At 37.9% G+C, this 25,438-nt stretch overlaps 1 pseudogene; it reads right to left on the reverse strand.

The window, feature by feature from the left end:
- Nucleotides 1-14,058: 14,058 nt before the first annotated feature.
- On the reverse strand, nt 14,059-15,121 carry LOC124082151 (small ribosomal subunit protein uS2-like; annotated as a pseudogene).
- Nucleotides 15,122-25,438: the final 10,317 nt, after the last annotated feature.

Genomic DNA, 25,438 nt, shown 5'->3' on the forward strand with positions numbered 1-25,438 from the left:
AGAGAAATTTTGAAGTGATCATTAGAGAGATTCAATATGTCAGGTCTATTTACTTGATGGTGGTCTTGAGCCTATGGTGATTCCACAATCTGCCTCGTGGTGTTGTAGGTATGGAGTAAAGTAGGTAAGAAGATAACAGGTGGAATGGCTAATTTAAGTGTTTTCTGGATAGGTACAAGGAATAGATTAAAAATAAAAATATTATAAGGTATTGGCAACACTGTCTCTAAAATGCAAGAGTATGGAAAAAAGTCAAATAATGAAACAAACAAATCAAAAAACCGAAGGAAAGGCTAGATGATTGGGATGCAGTGGAAATACTCTCCGTGGCCTTATGGAGGCTGAATGCCATATAGTAAGAATAAGTGAAAGGAGTGGGAGGTGAAGAATCTGTGGTGAGAATGTAGATTCTTGTGGGTGGATCATGTTCTAATGCTGATATCTCCAGGTTGTGATTTGTGCATATATAGCTAAGATAGAGAGAAGACAGTCTTTCTGGTCAAGGAACAGAGAGACTAAAATATTGGATGGGTCATCTTAACAGGAGCTGAAGAACAATTAAGCTTCTCATTATATCACCTTATTTCCCCCAGTTAAATTCTGGACCATGAATTCATAAACCAGAATGGTCCATGTGTATGCTTCCTTTTTCCAAAGATAATTTTTCTTTATATCCTGAGTGTTTTTTCCCTCTGACATTCAATATATTGCATCTTTTCCAATACTTATTCTCTAGTTCTCACATACTAAATTTTATGGACTTCTCTTCCCTTCTACCCAGTGTAGCTCTCTTAGGAATAAGGAAATAATTAACATTAAATAAATTTATAAAAGTGGAATCCTGATTTAATATAAGGGTCACTCTCACATTCTTTCTCCCCCCCATGCATACACCAAAAAAAGGCCATGTAAGGTCACAGCAAGAAGGCGGTGATCTGCAAGCAAGGAAGAAACCCCTCACTAGAAATTACACATGATAATATCTTGGTCTTGAGCTTCAAGAAACATGAGAAAATAAATTCCTTTTGTTGAGTCAACAACTTATGGTATTTTGTTATAACAGCCTAAGTAGATTAATATACTAACTATGCAGAGTTCGTGCAAACCACAGCTTAACAGGCTCTGTTCAAAACTGCTCTTACTTTTAGATGCCCATCACATGTCCCAGATCCCCAGGGTACACAAACTTGTATCTGACATGGCTCCAAACTCAGAGCCTCCCATGGTCTCTCTAGAACAACTCACAGAATGTAGGTAAACACTTAGATTTACTGATCTCTTTGAAGAAGACAAGACAGGAGTAGCCAAATGGAAGAGTTGCATTGGTGTGGGGGGTGGGCAGGGTCTACAGATTTTTCACTCTCTCCAGGAGTGCCACCCTCTCAGCATCTCTCTGTGTTCACAAAGCCAGATTTCTGAACCTCATTAGGGGGTTTATGGAGTTGCATTATATTACATAAATATGATTTAGTAAATCATTGTCCATCCGTTAATAATTCAGTCCCCAGCCTCCACATTACCTCAGAGATCAGGTAGATGGTTGAAAGTCTTAGTTCTCCAATCACACCATGATCTTTCTGGTGACCAGACCCCACCCCAAAGTTACTTACAGGTTCACTAAACGTCACCTCATTTAGCAAAAACTCCAGTATGGTTAAAAATGGATCATTATGAGAGGCTGGGGTTGTGGCTCAGTGGCAGAGTGCCTGCTTTGCACGTGTGAGGCACTGGGTTCAATCATCAGTACCACATAAAAAATAAATAAAGATTTTTTAAAAAAGGACTCATTATGAATAAGAAAAGATAATCTTATGATCTTCATCTTTCAAGTAAGTCTAGTGGGTTCAAAGTCTGTGCCAGAAGCTGAGAACGAAGACCAAATATGTATTGTCTATTGTTTTTCATTATGCCGCACACACCTGGATTGTGAACTTGGCTGCAGACAACCTAGGAAGAGCAATCATGGGGGGGATGGCTTCCTTTTGGACCAAGCCCTCTTCCTGTTGCCCAGTGCATATGTTGTTCTCTCAGTCAGTCAGTTACAGCCAAGCCAGGGTGGTACACCAGCCATCGTCTCTCCCCAAGGTGACTTGGTGGATCTCTTATCTAATCAATCATATTTTGATTTTATACTTCAATTCTCCAGAAGACATTCAGAATTCTGTTATTGCCAGGTTCTTTGGGGAAACCTCACAGTAGCCTTCAGACACTTAATAAATAGTATTCGGAGTAAATAAGTACCCACAAGAGAATAAAAATAAATAAAAGGATCAAATGTCTATCACTTTTTTCTATGACTTTCTAAAATGTTCTCTATTAAAATGTCACAAATGAATGTGTAGAGAGTATGTTCATTATATTTGTTGTATTTACTTTCGGTTGCCTAAGTAATTATGTGTGATATCCACATGGGTGGGCACATCTAGTTGTGCATAATTTCTGGTGTCTACTGCTTAATTTTCTGTGCTCAAGGATAAACTGCCATTAAGACTCCTTGTCACCTGGCATCAGTTTCTGGGCAACCAAGAACCTTGAGATAAAACAAGGTTACGAAACGACTCATACTTAACCTTGAAATTCTTTAAATGGAATGGAAAATCATCACCGTACAAATATCTCAAATTGATAAAATGTCTTTGGTCACCCAGCCCGAAGACTTCAGAAACTATGTCAAGTGATAGTGTCCCTCTGCATTAGGCTTATAATATTCTTTTTATTTTTTACTTTTTTATTTGTTCTTTATATATATATATATATATATATATATATATATATATATATACACACACACATAAAACACATACACGGAACATAACTTATTCTAATTAGGATCCCATTCCTGTGGTTGTATGTGATGTGGAGTTTCATTGGTGGTCTATTCATATATGAATATAGGCAAGTTATGTCCAATTCATTCTACTCTTTCCTATTCCCATCTCCCCTCCCTTTCCTCATTCCCGTTTTGTATAATCCAATGAACTTTTATTCTTCCCTCTCATCTCATCCCCATATCAGATAGAACATTTGGTCTTTGGTTGTGGGTGATTGGCTTATTTCATTGAGCATGATACTCTCCAGATCCATCCATGGCAAAATCATAAAGCCATTTTTCTTTATGGCTGAGTAATATTGCATTGTGTACATAGCTCACATTTTCTTTATCCATTAATCTATTGAAGGGCATTTAGGTCAGTTTCATGATTTAGCTATTGTGAATTGAGCTGCCATAAACATTGATGTGGCTGCATCCCTGCAGTATGCTGATTTTAAGTCCTCCTACTGAGGTGTGGGATAACTTGATCAAATGGTGGTTCCATTCCAAGTGTTCTGAGGAATCTCCATATTGCTTTTCATAGTGATTGCACCAATTTGCAGTCCCACCACCAAATCTATGAGTGTACATTTTCTCCACATCCTCGCCAACATTTATTGTTACTTGTATTCTTGATGATTGCCATTCTGACTAGAGTGAGACAGAATCTCAGTGTAGTTTTGATTTGCATTTCTATAATTGCTAGAGATGTTGAACATTTTTTCATATATTTGTTGACCATTCACACTTCTACTGTGAAGTGTCTGTTGAGTTCCTGTGCCCATTTATTAACTTATTTGTATTTTTGGTGTTAAGTTTTTTGAGTTCTTTTTATGTCATAGAGATTAATGTAGCCAATCCCTAAAAACAAATGCCAAATGTCTTCTTTGATATAAGGAGAGTAACTAAGAACAGAGTAGGGACAAAGAGCAGGAGAAGAAGATTAACATTAAATAGGGATGAGAGGTGGGAGGGAAAGGGAGAGAGAAGGGAAATTGCATGGAAATGGAAGGAGACCCTCAGGGTTATACAAAAGTACATACAAGAGGAAGTGAGGGGAAAGGGAAAAATAATACAAGGGGGAGAAATGAATGACAGTAGAGGGGGTAGAGAGAGAAGAGGGGAGGGGAGGGAAGGGGAGGGGGGATAGTAGAGGATAGGAAAGGCAGCAGAACACAACAGACACTAGTATGGCAATATGTAAATCAATGGATGTGTAACTGATGTGATTCTGCAATCTGTATATGGGGTAAAAATGGGAGTTCATAACCCACTTGAATCAAAGTGTGAAATATGATATATCAAGAAATTTGTAATGTTTTGAACAACCAACAATAAAAAAATTAAAAAAAAAGAGATTAATGTTCTATCTGAGGTGCAGGTTGCAAAGATTTCCTCCCATTCTGTTGGCTCTCTCTTCACATTCTCGATTGTTTCCTTTTCTGTGAATAAGCTTTTTAGTTTCATGTCATTTATTGATTTTTTTTTTGCAGTGGGGGTACCAGGGATTAAACTTAGGGGCACTCCACCACTGAGCCACATCCTCAGCCCTATTTAGTATTTTATTTAGAGACAGGGTCTCACTGAGTTGCTCAGTGCTTTGCTTTTGCTGAGGCTGGCTTTGAACTCTCCATCTTCCTGCTTCGGCCTCCAGAGCCGATGGGATTACAGGTGTGCACCACTGTGCCACCTCCATTTATTGATCTTTGACATGACTTCTTGCTCTATAGGAGTCTTGTTGAGGAAGTTGGGTCCTAAGCCATCATGATGGAAACTTGAGCCTACATTTTATTCTAGTAGGCACTGGGTCTCTGGTCTAATGCCCATGTCTTTGATCCACTTTGAGTTTTGGGCAGGGTGAAAGACAGGGGTTCAATTTCATTCTGCTACATATGTATTTCCAGTTTTCCCAGAACCATTTGTGAAAGAGGCTCTCTTTTCTCCAATTTATGTTTATGGCACCTTTGGTTTTATGAATAATGACACCCCTCCGCAACACATACACATATAAACACAAGTTTCCAGTAATTTCTTAAGGTGCTTTAAAATTTATAAGGGTACTTAGATTCTCCTTTTACTTTTTTTGGAGCAAAGTGGTAAATTTATTTGTTAAGGAATTCTGGTGTGGTTATACTTCATATATTTCAGAATGAAACCTATTATAAATGGTATAACAACAGTTTTGCCTCATTAGCTATTATACATAGACTTTTAAGAATTTTAGGGTGTTTAGTTTTTTGTTAATTGAATCATATAATTTTATGCTTTTCCCTCTTCTTTCTTTCTTTTTTTAGAACAAAGTAACAGAATTTATTAAAGTAATAAAATAAAGCATAACTCCCCAAGTGGGGGGGTCCCTTAGGAGGCATGCACGAATCATATAATTTTACATGAGAAAGTTGAGCCCTTGAGACCAGTCCAGAGAATTGTTTAGCATAAGCCACTCCAAACCTGCAATTCTATCCTTTTTTCAAATGGCCTCAGAAAAAATAAAGCATAACACAGAGCAGGAACTACACTGTCTTCTTCCCATTCTCTCCCCTTACAGTTTATCAGCAAACTGCTCAAAATTCCTTTATGGATGATGTATAGCTTCCAAAGTTGCATGGTTTCAAAGAACACACAAGTTCCACATTTTGATATTTCTGATTATAGGCATCTGTTTTCAGAAGGCTTAGTGACATAATGGTACACATATGCCTTGAGTCCATGCAGACAGAAAGCAAGTGGGACCCAACGACAAGAATGAGCTTGGAGTCAGGTAGAACAACCCTTAGGGTCCTGACTTGGGGCCATGTGACCCTGGATACACCACTTAATTCCTATGAGGCTTAACTTCGTGATCTGTCACATGAGAAACAACATATAGGATTATGTAAAGACCATCTTGCACAGTACTAGATGCTTAATTAGAAACTTTTAGTGCTATTGCTGTATTTTACTTATTTATTTAAGTCGACACACAGTTGCACATATTGATGGGGTAAGATGGGATGTTTTGATACATGCATACATTATATAATGTAGTAATGAGCATATTTGTGACCTCAAACATGCCTCACATCTTTGTGGTGAGAATGTTCAAAAATCTTCTTTTCTCTATCTAGGCAGTTCTCAGCAGAACAGGATAGAACAGTGGTTACTAGAGACTGGTATGGAGAGGAGAGGATGGTCAACAGGCATGAAGTTATAGTGAGGCAGGAAGGATGGGTTCTGGGGTTTTATCAAATAGTAGAGTGATTAAAGTTAGTAATAATGTTTTTCTATTTGTTGTGTCACTTACTAGACTTGCACATGGAGGCAAATTATTTCATCTCTCTGAGTCTCTGTATGCTCCTTGGCAAACAAGCCTCTCAGGATTGTTGTGAGGACTAAGTGATAAAAATACATAGGAGGACATTCCAGATGTGTTGGTTCATTTCCCTCTCATGATTTTCTCCTGCCAATAAATTGTCTGGTTAATAGGAATCAGTGACCAGTTTAGATTGAACTTTGGATGGAAAAACTTGCTGGCAAGGGTGTTCACATTTTTATTTCAGGGATAAATCATTGACCTCTAAAACTTAGAACCACTAATGGGTTGACTTGTGGTTTTCTTGACTCTGAAAGTGTCTCTTCCAAGGAGTTTCTGATGAGAGGTTCTTGCATTAATCATAAAACCTTTAACACTGGGGAGAGCTGGATAAGTATGTCCTGGAAAGCCTTACAGATTCAGGCTATGTAAATGATACATGCTCTCAAGTTGATCTCACAGGAGGCTAGAGTTGATGACTCAGCCCCAGTTAGGAGTCAGCTGTTTGCCGAGATTGAAAGTTTTCTCACACTTTTCTCTGGGTGCAGAGGAAGATTTCACCCTTGCTAACGATGACGTAACCTTTGCCAGGTGGATGTGTTCAGTGGAAGCAGCTGCCTTTGTTCTTCTGAAGACATTGGATTTGAAAAGGGGGCAAGGTCTTGACTGACACTTGAAAAAGATTACTGTGAGGGAGGCACCCATGAATACCAAAGAACTGCTATTTGGAGCCTGGACCTGCTCATAAATTCAACAGAACATTCACCGGAGACATTAAAAAATCACCAGTGATTTGTTCTTTGGTTGTTTTTCTTCTTTAATTTATTCTTATAATAATAATTGATTTGTTCATTTATTTTCTAAAATAGCATTTCAGTTAGCTTTGGTGTCACTAAAATACCCAACTAGAACAACTTAGAGAAGGAAAAGTTTATTTGGGGCTCACAGTATTGGAGGTCTCAGTCCATAGATGGCCAGCACCATTGCTCTGGGCCTGAGATAAGGCAGCACATCCCTAGTGGAAAGGCTCAGGGGTGGAAAGCTGCTCGAGTTGTGTAGGATCAAGAAGGAGGCAGGGGAGAGGAAGGAAGAGGAAAGGGCCTCAGGAAGAAGGGCATGTCCCCAGTAACCCAGCCCCTCCAGCCACACCGCACCTGCATACAGTTACTACCCAGTTAGTCCATTCAAACTGGGATGGACTCATTGGGTTACAGCTCTCACAATCCAATCATTTCATCTCCTAATATTCCTCCATTAACACAGGAGTTTTGGGGGCACACATCATATCCAAACCACAGCAAGTAGTTTTGCAAGAGACGTGATATAGTAAAGTGTTTTTCTTACTGCTCTTGGTAGAAAGCGCCACGACTGCTTTCAGTTTCCGGCCAATATCAGAGATTAAGCTGGAGTGGGCAGAACTTGATTTGATTTCCCAATTTGGAACTTACTTATGGGAAGAATGTGAAAAAAGAAGAAAAATGCAGTCTCTTCATCAGCACCAAAACTTAACATTCCCTGATCTACATTAACTGAGAGAGATCGTGAGATTCAACTGGAGGAGGATCCATGCATGTAATACTTATCACAAAACCAGCATCATGCACAATACAGACCATTCCTGCATTTCATCTGTTTAATTAGGAAACACAATCAGAAAGTGAAATAAGTCTAGGAATTTATTAGATCATTTTGATACTGATCTCAAAATACTCAGTGTGACCCAATTGCAAACTGTAGACTGCTTACCTGTTACGGGTCTTATGATTTATTTATATTATATCAAAAAAGAAAAAAAGGAAATTTTTTTGATGCTTCCTTTGCATTGTTTCCAGGAGGTTACAGTATGGTCTAAGAGTATTTACTAATATGTGTGCTGACACCTAATTTTAATTATCTAGTTTTAATTTTATTTCTTTTCTGAAAGGAAATGAATCATTGTCATCCACTTATAGCAAATTAAGTTATATACTATGTGCCACTAAAAACCTTGGAGGAGGGGAGGGGATCAGAAGAGGGAGCAACTGCAGAAATGAAATTGACCAAATAATTCTATGTACATATATGAATAAACCAAAGTGAACTCCATTTCTATGTATATCTATGAAGCACAATTCAAAAACAATGAACGACTATGTATAAAGATCTTATTAAAAAATAGGTAAAAATAATCTTGAATAAGTCTTCATTGTTTAATGAGTAAATCTGAAGAACTGTAGATACTGTAAACTCTGGTACGAAGTGCTTTGTGAACTACAAGAACACAAAGGACTTTCATTGACTTTACCACAAAATCATAAGAGAAAAAGTTGTGTTTTATTGCCTACAATTATAACTTGTTATAAGTAATTAGTTTGATATTAAAAGTAGGAGATTCATCCAGACAGTGAGAGTAGTAACGATGCAAATGAAGCAGTTAATAATTAAAAATAAAAAATCATGAGGGTCGAGATCTAAAGCTTTTCAAACAAGTGCATTTGTTCTAGAACCAGCTCATTATGCAGAGTCCAGGAAGGCAAAGCTAAGTAGAAAATCACATTGCAGGCTTCTCAGCTTAATCTTAATCTAAATGATACTCAACTGCCTAACCACTAAAGAATACATATGCTCATTATCATTTAAATACTGTTTTGCCAAAATATTAATTTGGATTTCTATCTCCAGTTAAGGAAAGCAAAAAAAAAATGGCAATGTCTTGTCACTGAGATACAAATACTGGATATCAGGTGAGGCCCACGCGGTTGCTACCTCTATTGCATCTAGTCACGTGTGAGCTGTTAATACTATATGAAAATTGCCTTTTGCAAATAAAATCCTGTTGAATTTTCCTTGTGCTACTCAAAAATGAGAATAACTGTAGAATGTATCAGCCAGCCAAAATACAAGCTTCTATTTATTAGAACCATTTCTTTTTGGTACTTAAGTTACTGTCTGGTATAATTTTGGTCCCCAAAGAGATACATTGATTTTTTCCAAAACAGTTCAATTATCCTAAATGCCTGACTTTCTGTTTTAAAGTAGAAACATGGAAGCATTGGAAAGAGCACTATATTGGCTATTGTCCTGCTCAGATCAATGCTTGATTGAAACAAAGTGAAAGTTTATTTCCTTTCCCAAATTTTTTGGCTAACGCTGTTTTTTAAATAATGAAAACAATATTTACTGGATGTTTATTATGTCCTTATGTAACAAAGAAAGTTTGTGTAAAATATACCTAAAGGTTAAAGAAAAATCCATACAAGAATATGAGAAATTTGGACATACTATGAGAATCTGAACAGTCTGATGGGAGTGGGGGCATTTGCTTTAGGAAAGATGGAATAAATATATTTTTCATAGTCCTGGTATGAAGAACAATGGGAACCCTCGAGATTGGATATGGAGACAACCATGAAAAGACTGAAAGGTGGAGAGAGAAAGAAAAACTAAGAGTATCTTGTAAACTACAAGAACATAAAGGACTTTCATTGACTTTACCACTGGTTCTAGAACAAATGCACTTGTTTGAAAAGCTTTAGATCTCGACCCTCATGATTTTTCATTTTTAATTATTAACTGCTTCATTTGCATCATTACTACTCTCACTGTCTGGATGAATCTCCTACTTTTAATATCAAACTTAGGTACAAGTATCTAAGGAAGAACATGGAGGTGAGTTCCCTGAGTTTTCTTTTTGCATCATGTATCCCAGACTGTAAAGTGTACCACAAAGTACTTTGTGGGATGGAGTTATGCATCCCGGTTGCACAATCACCCTGCAGTGATTGCAGAATCTATGCATATGCTAACATGATATAGAACTAGGCACATACTTTAGACTACTGTTGGTTTCCTAGTTTTGCTATGGTCCCCTCTGTGAGAGGTAACCAGCGACAGAAACTGGGTGAAGGATATGCAGTGCCAATTTGTATTTCCTACAATTATTTCAAAACAATTTTGGGGAAGGATGATGATACTGGGTTCAAACCCATGGTCTTGAGGTACACCCCTGACCCTAAACTTGCTTTTTTAAATCCAAGTTTGGCCATTATTTGCCATCTCTAGTAATGCTATGCACTTAAATTAATTATGTTTGTTTCTTTGTTTATTGAAAGGCTTTCCCCATGAGATGATAATTTGTGTCATTGCCTTTTACGTTCCTATCCCTTTCACCTGGGGATGATCAATAAAGTGTCACTTGGGCTGAAGAGTTTGGAAAACCACACAGCTGTTGTTTCTTCATCATTTTAAAATGCAGAATAAAGCAACAATGGATACTTTTAGTCATTCTATAAATAAAACACTTCCTCTTCCTTTTAATGGAGACAGATGGATTGAGTCTCTGCTGAGTAGCCATTAAGGGAAACACTGGCTGGTAGGTATATATCTAGCTGCACTGAAGATGATAAATGATTCTGGAGGCTAATATCATCTAACAGACGTTCTCGTCACATTACTATATTTTGTATTCGTTTAAAATTCCTGGAAAGCCATTTATTACTTCCTCGGCTTAATTCTAATTAAACCCAAATTCATCTAGTTTTTATTTTAGAGCTAGTATAATTAAAACAAGTTTATTTTTTTTTCTACACCTCAAGCGTCTCTCATAATGCATAACTAAGTGTTAACTTGGCAAGTCACTCCCATGTCATTCATTCTACTTCAGTGCTACTATATGGTACCCAAGTCAGAGAACTGGGAAAGACTCTATACATCATCTGGTTCAGAGGTTCAGAACTGCCAGTCAATCCATGTGCTCTTTCTTGGTGAAACAGAATAGAAGTAAAAGTTAGGTAGAAAGGAAGGAAGGATAAGGAAGTATAATTTTAACGCAAAGTTGTGCATACTTTTACAAGTCACACCCGGAGCTAGTCTCTTTCCCAGGCATGTTACTCTTAAATATTTGGGAAATCTATAAACCTAGTGTGTACATAGTAATTAGCACACCAATAAATAGATTAAGTAAAAAGAGATTTGAAATTTTAAGAAACCTATAATTTAGGAGACGTTCCAGCATTGTCTATTGATCAAATATTGGAGGCCACATCAGTCTAAGGACATCAAGAAAGACCAGACCATCATAAACTGTCCAGAGATCACCAAACCAGTGTCATCCTTACACCTTCCCACACCTACCCTTCACCAGGCTTCCTTTAAAAGAAGAGCTGCAAACCTCCAAAATTCATCTTTTGAAATAACCCCCATTCTCCCTTGAATGTGTACCATCTTCCCTATATGAATATCTGTTTTTGCCTCTAACTGGTTCATGCTGAAATTCTTTTTTACCACATATGCTAATGACCCTGCTGGTCTTGTGCCAAGTACCCTGCTCCTAAGGACTCTTAAGGACACTCTTCCAGAGATTTATTCTCCAGCATCATTGAAACATGACTTTTAAAAATGGAATTCAGGTGGGGTATGATTCTTCCATTGGCCACAGCCCAAGCCAGACTTTGTTGGAATTTGAGGGAAGAATTCTTCCTTCTTTCTCAGTACCTTCACGGGTAGAGAAGCAAGGATGGTGGAATGTGATGGTCATCATTATACAAAGTACATGTATGAAGACTTGAATTGGGTGTCAACATACCTCAAATACAAACAGAGATGTGTATATTAAGCATTGTTATGCAAAAAAGTACATGTTTAATGGCATAAATTGGCCTGAACATACTTTAATATACAGTGATACGAAAAATAGTGCTATACATGTGTAATAAGGATTGTAATGCATTCCACTACTATCGTGTATTTAAAAATAATAAAAAAAGTTAAAAAAAAATCACATAGATAACTAATTACAAAACTGGGTCTATGTCCATGTTTCAGACTTCTTGTTCCCACTCACTCCACTGCACAGTATATTCCAGCTGACATGAAAAAAAAAAAAAGCTGTGTCCTGAAGAGAGAGCCAGAAACTCAACATGCACAGAAGGATTTCTTTGTGTGTCCAAAAATGCTCCAAAAGAGCAGCCCAGCAGGAGACCCAAGGAGAGCATAGAGTGGCCTCTTGTTGCTCAATGTGGATCAGAACCCACCCGCAGAAACAGCTGCCTCTCTACCAGCTCTCTCCCATCCCCACCTCCAGTCCAAATTGATTTTGTGCTTCCTGTTTTTCTGTGCTTGACAAAGAAATCAAAAGTAACATGCTGTCAGTGGACAGTTGCCAAAAAGCAGAGTGGCCTTTAAAAAAAAAAAAAAGAATCACCCGCTTTACATTTCCAACTGCAGTTCAAAGTCGCTTTGCAAGTAGCCACTGCATTATGCTAATAATATGCTAAATCATTAAGGTCTTCCTATTTGTCTATTGATTGTTTAAGTAGAATGTTATGACAGGGAAGTATCCGTGCTAGGAGTATCGACCAGCCTGAAGCACAGTCTCAAGCAGGCTCTTCTCCTGCATGCATCACATTAACTGATATACTGCCCGCCACAAGTCATTTCATCAGGACCCTTGACAATGCACAATGATAGTCTTTTGGGAGGAACTTTAATTTTTCTGGAAAATTTGAGAAAATAGAGACCTTTATATACAAATAAATTTAATAATTATGCATTAAGTGGTTTTCATGAGCCAGGCACAGGGCCAGGAGTTTGACTTGTATCATTTTGAAGATAGCAGTGCTACACAAAGAAACTATTATCTGTTTTGTACACTTGTTGAAACTGGGACTTAGAAAGGCGAAGTCGCTCTTCTCAGCTTGTGGCCGATGGTGGCTGTTAAAAATATTTTAACTTTGATCCTTCTGAGTTGCGGCTGCTGTTCTTAGATATGTCAATACATTACTGAAGGAGTGAGGCTAGCTTACTTGATCATATTTCTGGAGTGAGTATCAGACAGTGAGTGAGTGGATAATTGAGTTCCATCTTTTTACAAAGTCAGTTCTCCCATTAGTGACAAGATGAGGGACATTGGGAATAAATGGCTCCAGCATACTAGTCCCCCTTGGTGAAGTCGTAACAAATGTACATAATTGAAATATATCCTTGGCGCCCCAGAACCCAGGGCACACTGCATTCACTGACCCACTGATCCAAGGGAAGCTGCACAGAGTGAGGTTCCTGAGATGAGGAGGGTTTCTTTGACACAGAGCGAACTACACTGAGTATTCAAAAATAATGCTCATTTTTAAAAGGCTGAAGGAAATTTCAGAATGGTCTTCGAACTGAGATTCATTGAGATGTCTTCATAGACATGAGGCTGGAGAAAGGGACGTGGAGAAGAGGAAGGAGAATTGAAATATCAGCATCCTGGGTGTCAGCTGGCTTTGAACAGAGCAGCTCTTCTCCTCTCTCATTTGACATTGTCAATTATGTATAAGCTTTGTCCCTTAAAGAGAATTCTTCATGGGGAACAAAAATGATCTGAAATATTTGTAAACTAATCAACAGAGTATAGAAAGACCCATCCCCCCATTTAAAAAAAATTATTTTATTCTAACTGTAGAAATGGATTTTAGAAAATGTTATGTTCCAGGACTACTCAGGTCATCCCTCCAGTATTGTTTACTAAGAAAATTGAAATCTTTGATTCTAACACTCATCTTGACCCTGGGCCTTGTTCAACCTTCTTCCTTGTTAGCTGAGTACAGATGACTCTAACCAGTTGCTAATTCTCCATTCACACACTGCATAGATTAGCTTTCTGTCTATGCAGAAAGGTTCAGCTATTCTATCGCCCCAGTCAATTAATAACAGCATTCTTTCTGCCAATACAAAGTAATAGTTTTCTTTGAGTTTCAAAATGCCTTTCTCATTTTTGAGATTTTTTTGTCTGTTCACATCTTCATTCATTAATCCATGTCTCACTATCTCTGTATCCAAAAAATGTTCCCTTTCCTGCTTTGACTCCAAAGTGTTCTTTTATTCAACTTTGGGCTCTGTTAAGTATTTAACTTTTTTTTTTAGAACACTAAACTAGTGTGTTTCTTTTTTTTATAACCTTATTTCCATTTTGCTTAAATGTCTGCAGAAGAATGGCTCAAGACCAGGGGGTTGTTCCTAAGCACTCAGTGTCCTGAGCAGTGGGATCTGTGGGCCAGTCTTCAGTGGCCATGTGGGTGTTCCAGCCTTTCATAGGGACTGCTGGGTAGACACAGTCCGCATCTGCATGCCTGCAGGACAGTCTGCCACCCCGGGGGTTGAGTAACCGTGAACTTGGGAGCTGGTGCAGTCCATTCACTGTGAAATTCCCCCTGTAGTCACAATTTTTTTTCAGCAGCAGCCTCCTCCTTCCTTTTCAACTTCTTCAGTATCTCTATAGAAGTAGAAATCAGGCATAACTTACCTGGGGGGCTCATAGGAAATGGTGCCACGTAGGTGCAGAACTTCTCGGGCTAGCATCTACCATTCAGACCCACAAAGTGTGCTCCCTGTTGTTGCTCATAATGACAATGTCCACACAGCGTGGAGGAGAATCTGTGTTACACAGAGCAATGGTAGGCGGGTTGACATAAGATGTTTCTGTGAGAGGCTGGTGATCAACCCTGGGATCAGTAACCATAGGAAGATGTAGCTCTGGGAAGGCTGCCTGGATCCGGTTAGTGATGGCTGCAGGAGGAAAGCAGCCAGCAAGCCACAGGAGTGGCTCCCGTGGCAGCAGCAAAATTCAGCACATCCTGCTGGCCAATATTCCCGGAGGACGTGACACTGATATCAGCAGGGTTTTGGTTGGCAATACTGGCAAGAGCTGTCAGCAGAAGCTTCTCCCAGGCCCTCTTCAGATTTATGATGTATAAAACATCTTTTTTCCTTTTGTAGATACATTGTTCCATCAGCAAATCATGGTTGTTGTCGCCCAAGTGGTTTTTTGTTGCAAGGATTTTTTTTTTTTAACTACCAGGGCTTGAACCTAGGGGGAACTTCATCCTTAGGCCACATCTCCAGCCTTTTTTATCATTTTATTTTGAGTTGCTTAGGGCCTCACCAAGTTGCTTAGGGCCTTGCTAAGTTGCTGAGGTTGGCTTCGGACCCCCATCCTCCCAACTCTGCCATTTGGGGACATCCTCCTCCTTCGTTTGCGGGACATCAAGAGCTCCACACATTGTGGGAGCTTCAATTTAAGTTATGATGGGAAATGAGAACAACACTGTTTGGAGCTCTCCCTGGGTAAGATGGGAAGGTTGGACAGAGTCCTTTTAAAGATCAGGTTCCCTTCTTTCTTTTTTACCGTTTTTATAACATTATTTACTTACAGCAATTAAAACTGAAATTCCAAATCTTTTCCCTGGAATAGACTCCATATCAGCTACGTTCCCAGAGAAGAACAAGGCACTGTCAAAAATCTGATGGAAAAATCTAACTTTGTTTTGATTTCAGTTCAAGAAACATTTGTTGTGTGCCTCCTACTTAAGTCATGTGCACGGTACATGCAATTCCGTGATTCAAATAAATACTCAGTGCCAGAAGCTCTCCATTTGACCTCTTCAGGGTCACTCTTTTGATCTTTCTCCTGACCCTCTGTCCTCAGCACATGAACATCATTCTCCCATTAGACAAGAAAACAAATGCACAAATACGTCCTGAGTCATACCCACATACAGTGATACCCTCAGCTTCTCAGCTAAACTTTAAAAAATGATATATTACATTTCCTATTTCCACTCCTTCAACTCCTATTAAATATTCTGGTTCGTTGCAACCTACTCCATCTGTTAGCATCCCACCCATACTACTCCTACTTTTTGAAAAATATAACCTACCATTAAAAGAATGCCTCTAATTATTCACCCTGCCCTTGAACATATTTATGGATAAGTTTGTCTTCCTCATCAGAATAAAGCCCATAAGAAAAATAATCATGTTTAACTTAGGTTTACATCATGGTAAACTGCTGTTTAAGTTGCTATTAACCATTTATATTTCACGAAAACAGCAATGTAATTTCAACTTGCTATCTCTGTATCCAGAGCATCAAATACAGAATGTAGCATAAATTTTAGGTTTACTAAATACTCAATAACTGAATTTATTTATTTATTTATTTATATGTGGTGCTGAGGATCAAACCCAGTGTCTCACACATGCTAGGCAAGTGCTCTGCTGTTGCAGTCTTTTAAACTTACACTTATTTCTCTGAATTTATCTCAAATATTTTGTTCTTCAAAGCTTTAAGAACCAATGTATATCTTACCAAAAGGAAAAGTTGTTTGCATATTATGGAAACTAATAACTTATAAATATTTTCCACAAAGTGTGTTTGAAATCACATTACAGGTCTTTGAAATAAAACATTTCATTTAAGTCATTGTTACTATATTATAATCAATAAAGTTGTACTAACGAGTTGGAACTCATGTTACTTCTTCTGTATATTTTTTTTTCAAGTTTCATTTGCTTGTGTTACTTTATTTATTTGTTTTCTCATAGGATTGAATGGTCTTGCACATTCTAAGCAAGAGCTCTTCCACTGATCAATACCCGCAGCCCCTTGCTGTTATTTTAAAATTAAAAGATGATATTGTGGTTTTTTAAAAATTTTTTGTTTTTTTAGATATACATGACAGTTGAGTATATTTTGATATATACATGAAGTTTAACTTAATTAGAATCCAATTCTTGTGATGGTACATAATATGGAGTTTCACTTGTGTATTCAGATAAGAACATAGGAAAGTTACTTTCGATACATTCTACTATTCTTCCTAATCCTATGCCCTCTTCCATTTATTCCTCTTTGTTAGAATAAATTTCTGTATTAAACTTAGGATAGCAACCTATACTTTTTTTTTTTTTGTTATGGGGCAGTGGTAAAATTCAAGTGATACTGATATCTAGCCTTTTTCCTGACTAGCAGAATTTTAGTTAGTTCACCCTAAACTTTCATCGTTGGAAGGAGTAGAGGCACGTGTTCTTCTCTCTAATCAGAAGCTTCATCTGGAAAAAGGCAGAAAGGTATTCTACCTTTCATTTTCTCTAGGAAATCCAATTCACTTTTCCTTTGTCTAAGTTAATCATGTTTTCTCAGTTCTCTTTTCAACAGCTTGATCATGATCCTGGATATTTTTGTTATCACTCCTCATGTACTTTTTTCTAGAGGTGGTTCAATTGGGAGAATTGCATCACATTCTCTTTTGTATTAACAAATGAAATGTATTCTTAAAGTAAGCTAAAAGAATTGAAGGAAAATGTGTGCAATACAGATTGCTGGAGATGTGGGAAGGCTTAATGTCAGGAAGGAAGATCTTGGTCTAGACATCCACTGTGGGCATGGGAGCTAAGTCTATGCCTGGGACTCCACTCCTGCTCCCCAGGGAAAGAATGGGAAGTAGAATAGGAATAAAGGTCTCTATTGTGAGTCCCCATGCAAAAAAGGACCCACTTAGGTGGATTTTCTTGTCCATCATCTGGGAAAGCATGTCTGGAAACAGAATGTATAGCATTCTTAGCAAAAGGAGAATTCCAATAAGCGAGGGAGAGGAAGAAGCATTACTATGCAGATAACGTGTTTATTCACATTTACATACAGCCTAGCATATGCCATTGGATATTTTGTGGTAATTCATGTAAGGGTTGAAGTTCTGCTTTGGCAAGAAAGTCCAAATAACAGTGCTAAAGATGGAATGGTCATAATGCAAACATCACATTCCCACATGCACAAAAGCTACAATAACCTCTGGATTCATATCAAAGGTGAGGAAAGACTCTGCTTTTTAAGGGGGAAATGATTTTGTAGAATAGTGTGCTAGAAAATCCAAAGACCGTGAAGTCATATGAGGTAGATTAGAGTCGAATCCCATGACTTTGGACAAATTGTCTGAGGCAACGGCCACGGAAATGGAAATGAAAGTAAGAATTCAAGCTTTTAACTACAGACAGATCAGCCAGACAGAAAATTAATATGCCAATATTGAACTTGAATTGCACTTTTGACCAAACAGACCTGACAGATGCACGTAGAACATTCCATCCACAGCAGCATATTTGTCTGGCGCACATGGAGGATTCTCCATGGTAGACCATATGTTAGGCCACCAAACAAAATTTTCACACATTTAAGAACATTGACATAGTATCTAGTATCATTTCAGATTACAGTAAAAGGAAACCAACAATCAATAACAGGAGGAATCTTGGAAAACTCACAAATATGTGGAAATTAAACAGCGTGCTACTAAACAGCCAGTAAGCCAAAGAAAGAAATGAAGGGGGAGTTTAAAAATAACTCAAGACAAATGACAATGAGAATACCACACACCAAACCTGTGGGATGAACAAAAGCAACTCTGAGAGGGAAGTTCAAAGCGATAAACCTCTATATCAAAAAAGAAAAACAATTCCTAAGAAAACAGTGCAACATTATTCCACATGGGACTATAAATGTAGCACTTAGGTAAACATAATTAAATCTATTTTTAGAAATAAACAAAAATGTGTTTGCATATAATTGTTACATTCAGTAGTATTTGATATAACCAATTGTACTTTCCAAAGTTTAAATAAATCATAAACCACTTGAAACATGAAAAAAAAAATCCATGCTTCTAAGGGTCATTGTGAGTATTGAAAGCACCAACATGCACAAGTGTTTCTTATGTGTAAAATATGAACCAAATGTTAACAATGTCAGTTTCCAGGAAGGGATTAGCATAGCTATCTGTTTTCCTCGCCCTCTGGAGGCTCCCTTTCTTCTTCTCAATGATCTGGAAAGAAGGTCAGGCAAAGGCTAAAGGATAGGCTGGAGCCAAGAAGACCTTAGTCTGAATCCTGGCCTCATTACTGACCAGTAACCCTGGGAAAGTTACTTGTAGGGAGGCAGTGTGTTTAATGGTAAAGGGTATGGACCCTGTGTATTGAATTTCATCTCTATCCCTTAGCAGTCTTGTGACCTCTAGGACATTGTTTAACCTCAATTAACATACCTATCAAATACAGTAAACAAAGTATATTTTTATAATATTAAGAAGAAGAAGAAGAAGAAGGGTAGCTGATATTTATTAGTTTGTGGTTGGGGAAATGTAAGATAGAATACAAACAAGTAGATCCTGCACTGGTGGCCTGGGAACACGAGACACATCCAATTAAAGCTCACATTCCGAGAAGAAGCTTGGATATCCTTTTTAAGTAAATGCTACTTTACTTTCTTTTGTTTGGTTGGCTATGAATTAGATATTAAAACACTACATCTGGAAACTCAGAGAAGAAAGCTCATTTGTGATTTTAAAATGAATAAATAAGTTTGAGCCTTTAAACTTACCAGGCAATCTGGTGTGTAGGGAGTTTGGGAAAATTTTTAGCAAATATGCAGAGTTCTAATTCTCCCCCTTATGTGAGAAAATATCAAACTATTAAACAAAGGGTCAAATGTGTGCACAAAGCTCACCGTGTAACTCCTACATATATCGCTGCACTGCATGCATTGACTATAGTTTGGATGTAGATTATCCCCCAAGGGTTGATGTATTGAAAGCCTGATCCCCAGGGTGGTGATAGGGGCCTTAAGAGATGGGGCCTGGCGGAGATGTTTAGGTCATTGGAGGAACTGCCTTCAGAAGGAATTGATGTAGTTCTCGGAGGATCTCCGGTTAGTTCTCATGATATAAAAGAGCAAAGCTGGCCTCTTCCTGGTCTCTCTGCGGCTTTCTGTCTGGTCCTTGATCTCTTCCTCTCCCTTGCACTCTTGCCATGAAGTTGCAGAAAAGAAGACCCTCACTAGAGTTAAGCAGATGTCAGTGACATGCCCCTAAACCTCCAAAAGTGTGAGCTAAATAAACCTCTTTTCTTCACAAATTACTCAGACTGTAGTATTTTGTTATAGCAATAGAAAACAGGTTAATATGGAAAATAGGTCTCGAGGAATGAGGTTATTGCTATAGCTATTCCTGAAAATTTGGAATCAGCTTTGGAATTGGGTAATGGGCAAAAGTTGGAAAAACCTGTAGGAGCAAACTGGAAAAGGCCTAGAATGCTGCAAGTGGATCATGAGAAATGATTCTGGTGAGGGTTCTTAAGAAGAGATTGTCTCAGATGGCAATGAACATTGGATTCAAGGTAAAACTACTCCTCTTATGCCATTGTAAAGAATTTGGATGAACTGTATCCATGCACTAGAATTTTATGAAAGGCCAAATTTAACAATGGTGGATTAGTTAATATTTGGCAAAAGAAATTTCTAAACAGCAAAGCATTCAGGCTACAGCCTGGGTTTTATTTGATGCATTTAGTCAGCTGTACAGTGAGACTAGGAAGGAAAAAGAAGTGGAAAATTTTGGAATATTTGCAGCCTGCGCAAGGAAAGAATGAAAAAGAGTATTTTGGAGAAGACAATGAGGGTGCAGCTGAGCAGTTGCCTGTTAAAGAGATTAGTAGGATAAAAGGGAGTGCTAATCAGCAAAATAATAGCAAAAAGATCTCAAGGGAATCTCAGAAATCCTTGAGGCTCCTTCTCCTAATCCAGGCCCAGGGGACCTTCAGGAAATAATGCTTTCAGGGAACCTCAGGACACTCTCCAGGCTCACCACCCAGAATTGCCTTGGATTCTTCTCTCTGCTCTATGGTCACTCCAGCAAGGTGCAGGTCAGGTGCAGGCCAGGTGCAGCTTGTGTCAGGAGCAAACCTTGGTGGTTTCTACGTGGCATACAGAATGCACAAGTCATGACTTCTGCCAAGATTTCACAAGTCTAGGAGACCAGGCAGAAGTCTACTGCAGGGTTGGAGCCCATGAAACCATTCTAGAAATTGCCCACTACAATGCCTAGAAGAGTCACAGTGTAACTAGATTCCATGTCATGTTTTGAATATCGCTGTCCTACCACTGGTGGCTTATTTTAAAACGATTTATTTTTCTTTTCTCTTCTGTCTCTTCCCAATTGTGGGAAGCAAGATTAACATTCTTCCTGTCCTAAGTCACATTATCTACCCTTTCACTCACTGTCCATAAAAGTGAGGAATCTCCAGATGGGGAAACTAGACCCAAAGCTCCTGTAAAGATGTAAGTTAAACATTGATTAATCTACTGATAATGATACTTGGAAAAGAGCCTTTTCGTAGCTCTTTTTAAAGTCCTCCGTTCCCTCTGGCAGTTAGAACAGCAGTCTATGATGTGAGTCTGCCACCTTTCTCCTTAGCTAGCAAGGAATCAAACTTTTCTTCGCCTTTTCTAAAACTTTGCACTTGTTAGTGGGAACAAGGACCAAGTTTTTGGTCTCAGTGGGAGGGAATCCAGGAAGGTTGAACAGAGCACAGTGCTGACCTTGACAAGCTGTGGGCATCAGCATGCATCCTGAGAAAGCAGCCCTGTGTTCCATGATCAGCTAAGGTGTAAGAGTGAGGCTGCCTGTGGTCTTTCAGGCTTACTGCCACCCCCAGGCTGTGTGCAAGGGATGCTGGACATGGAGCTTTAAGGTTTACTATCTTCTCTGCAGGGTTTCAGTCTTGCTTTGGGCCAGTTACTCCTTTCTTCTTGCTCATTTCTCCATTTTGAAATAGGAATCTTATCTTACTCCTATCCTGTCATTTATCTTGGAACTTGGTTTTTGATTTTGTAGGGATTTCTGAATGTTTGCTTTGAGTCTCAGATATGACTTTGGACTTGGATTGTTGAGTGATGCGGGAATGAATTAAAACTTTGGGACTGTTGGGGATAGAATGAAAGCGTTTGCATTGTGAGACAGACATGAACCTTGGGGGCCAGGTTCATTTAACTCCAAATCTGAGCTCAATTAGCCACTTTCCTTTACAAATTACCCAGTCTTAAGCATGTTGTAAAAGCAGTGAAAAACAGACTAATACAGACCACTTACAAAATGGGCATAAAAGGGATTAAAGCTTTTAAAAATTGTCACCTCTACATTCATAAATATAGTTCTCTTTAGAGACCCAGCAGCTGCCTTATTAGAGCACATTCATATTATCAAGACATAATGGAGAGATTCCAGGGATTGCAAACTCTGCGGATCCTTCTTGGCCTCCAGGAAAATGGCAAGAGATGATATTTTATTCACACGTAGTAGAATTAATATCTGATTTTCATCAGAGATCTCAAAACTCTTCCATTCGGGGCGTATTTCATATCTTCATGGTGAAAAGATGCCTCCATCCCCAAGCCCAGACAAGACTCACATAATGACAGGGACAATCACCAACTCTCACTGGTAAGGACTGTGTAGCCAAAGAAGAGATACAGTTTGTGGCAAAAAGAATTGGAGCTGCAAGTCATCTCCTGCCTAAGAGAGTCCATGGCAAAAGGAATTGGAGCTGCAAGTCGTCTCCTGCCTGGAGAATCTATTCTATTTTTTCATAGATTAGTGACCAAAACCCATGAGCGATTTGAATGCCCAGATAAAATTCACAATGACAAGAAGTGCACGCTACTAGGGCAGCTTTCTGTCCTTTATCAGAGAGAACAATCTCGAATGGATGTGACCCATCTGATCCCCCACCTTACAGAAATGTAGGTTATAATAATAATGAATATAAAAAACAGCTATTGTTTTTAGAGGACTTTATAGTTCAAAAAATCCTCTTGTGTATATTAGCTGATCCACTTTTCATGAACAACCCCAGGGAATAAATGTCACAGGTTATAGGAAAGAGACATTCAGCTGAAATTCCAAAGCAAGGAATTTTGATTAGCTGTCTCCAGTCATCACATATGTTTAAGGAGAGTATCTCACAATTCTCCAGGCAAAAGAGATCGTACTACTACACAGGTATTTGGTTCCAAATCCTATGAATCTGGATTTTTAAAAAAGCAAGACCAAAGATGAGCCTTCTTTTTTCTTTTTAAGATCGGAAGGGAAGAAATAAAGTTGTCCTTATTTACAGATAATTGTACTACCCAGAAAACTCAGAGAAATCTATCTAAAAATTGAACAAACCTATCATAATTAATTTGAATTTTGGAGGTCCATGAGATATCAGCTCAATAAACAAGCTCACTATATTTCTATATTAGCAGCAAGCAAATTTGTGAATGAGATTTAAGTAAAACAATTTATAACAGTATCAAAGACATAAAATAGGAAAAATTGAGTCAAATATATGCTAAGGTACTGAGTGAGATCCTGTCTCTAAATAAAAATACAAAATAGGACTGGGCATGTGTAAAACCTCTTCTGAAAATTATAAAGCATTTGTGAGAGAAATTGAGGAAGATACAAATAAATGGGAAGACATAGCGTGTTTATTGATTAGAAGATTCAATATTACTGAGCTGTCAGTTCTCCTCAAATCAACCTATAATTTCAATAAAATCTCATTCAAAAAAGCAAGTAGACACTTATTGTTTTTGTAGAAATTTGTAATCAGGCTATCAAATTTATATGGGAAGCAAAGAAATAGGAACAGTTAAAATGAACTTGTAAAAAAAGATTACAAAGCTGGAGACCCTCTACTACTTTATTTCAATATTTATCATAAAGCTTTATTAATCAATACACATATTGGTGTAACAAAGGGAAAAATATAAGTGGAACAGAAGAGATTCCATAATCTAACTTCTATTTGAGTTATTGTCACAAAAACATCAAAGCAATTCAGAAAGGAATTTTTTACCCCTAAAACACAAGTGTTAGAACCACCGGTTAAATACATGAATAAAACTCAATTTCAATACCTATATCACAGCTTAATAAAAAAATCAATTCAATAAGGATTATAAGAAATTGTTCAATAAGATTTAAATATAAATGCAAAAGGAATATAGTTTCAAGAAATAAATACAACATCCATAACTGTTGAGTAGGCAAGAATTTTTTTTAGAACACTGAAAAGGAAGATATACACACACACACATATGTACGTGTGTATTGTGTTTGTCTGTGTGTATTAGACTATCAAAATCAAAGCACTTGCTCTTCAAAAGACACCATTAAAAAATTAAAGGTGCTGGGCACAGTGGTGCATACCTGTAATCCCAGGGACTCGGAGGCTGAGGCAGAGGGATCACAAGTTCAAGGCAGCCTCAGCAAAAAGCAAGGTGCTAAGGAACTGAGTGAGATCCTGTCTCTAAATAAAAATACAAAATAGGACTGGGCATGTGGCTTATGGGTCAAGTGCCCTGAGCTCAATCCCTGGTATCAATAAATAAATAAATAGATAGATAGATAGATAGATAGATAAATAAATAAATAAAGGCAAAAATTAATAGAATGGAGAAAATATTTGCAATTCTGTTACCTGACAAAGGACCTGAATACAACATACAAAAAGAACTTTAAATCAAAAGTACAAGAAAAGCAAATCAATAAAAATTGGTAAAAGACTTAGACTTTAGAGAAGATCTATAAATGGCCTATAAGCATATTGAAAAGTGTTCAATGTCATTGTTCATTAGAGAAAGCAAATAAATATTGCATGGGGGTGCTTCTGCACCTCTCTAGAATAGTTAATTAAAAAGGCCAATGCCAATAACTGTGGAGTAATTGGAACTCAGGTGTTGCTAGCGTACAATGATATAACCATTTCAGAAAACAATTTTCCAGACCCTCACACATTTAGACACAGTACTCTCCTGTGTTTAACAAGGCCACATGCTCCCCATCTGCAAGTGACTTACATAATAATGTTCATACTGCCTTTCTTATCATGGTTTTCTGAGTTGAAAACAACACAGGTGTCCATCAACAGGAGTATGGAGAAATATGATAAATTCACATGGAATATTTCTCAGTAATAAAAAGAAACAATAACATGGATACATCTCAAAAACACCATACTAATCAAATAAAGAATACAGAAACAAAAGTTTCCATCCCAGAGAAGTTTCAAGAAGAGATAAAACTAATTTATAGCAATAAAAGTTGAAGGGTGGTCACCTCTATAGGAGAGCTTTAGTGGGGGGTAAGTTGAACAAAAGAACTTTCTAGGCTGCTATTCTATATTTCAATTACATGGACACATATATTTCCAATACTCACAGAACTGTAAAATCCAGTGCAATTACTACATTTGGTTATGTAAGAAATTAAATTGATGAGTCAAAAATACCCTTGCATCATATACTAGCTGAGAGAACCATGTTCTCTGTTATCTTGAATTATATTAACTCGCATCAACAAAGTCCAGCAGATGCAATTAAATAATGTGAACTGGATTTTAATTAACACAGTCCGCGAAGTAGAAGAACTTTAATATAAGTGGTTTTATCATTGGATAAATATTTAGTTCTGTTTGTTAACTCAATCTTTGGATTCTCTGATTAATTTAGAAAAATGAAAGTCACAAGTCACACACTGAGCTTCTTCCTTTGCTTCCGTTTGCCTTTGGCTCAGTCTTGGCAGAGGGGTTCCATTCTGAAGCCAGGGGTGATCTGGGGTCTCTGTCCAGTTGCAGAATTTCAGGTCAGCTTCCACTGGAGTTTATCCAGGTCTTTTGGAGCCATCAAAGAGGAAAGAAGCCAGTGCTGATACCAGCATGTCTTC

The sequence above is a fragment of the Marmota monax genome, unplaced genomic scaffold, assembly GCF_021218885.2.
Source record: "Marmota monax isolate L192 unplaced genomic scaffold, Marmota_monax_Labrador192_F-V1.1 WCK01_AAM20220418_F8-fsc00044, whole genome shotgun sequence".
In the NCBI taxonomy this organism is placed as follows: domain Eukaryota; kingdom Metazoa; phylum Chordata; class Mammalia; order Rodentia; family Sciuridae; genus Marmota; species Marmota monax.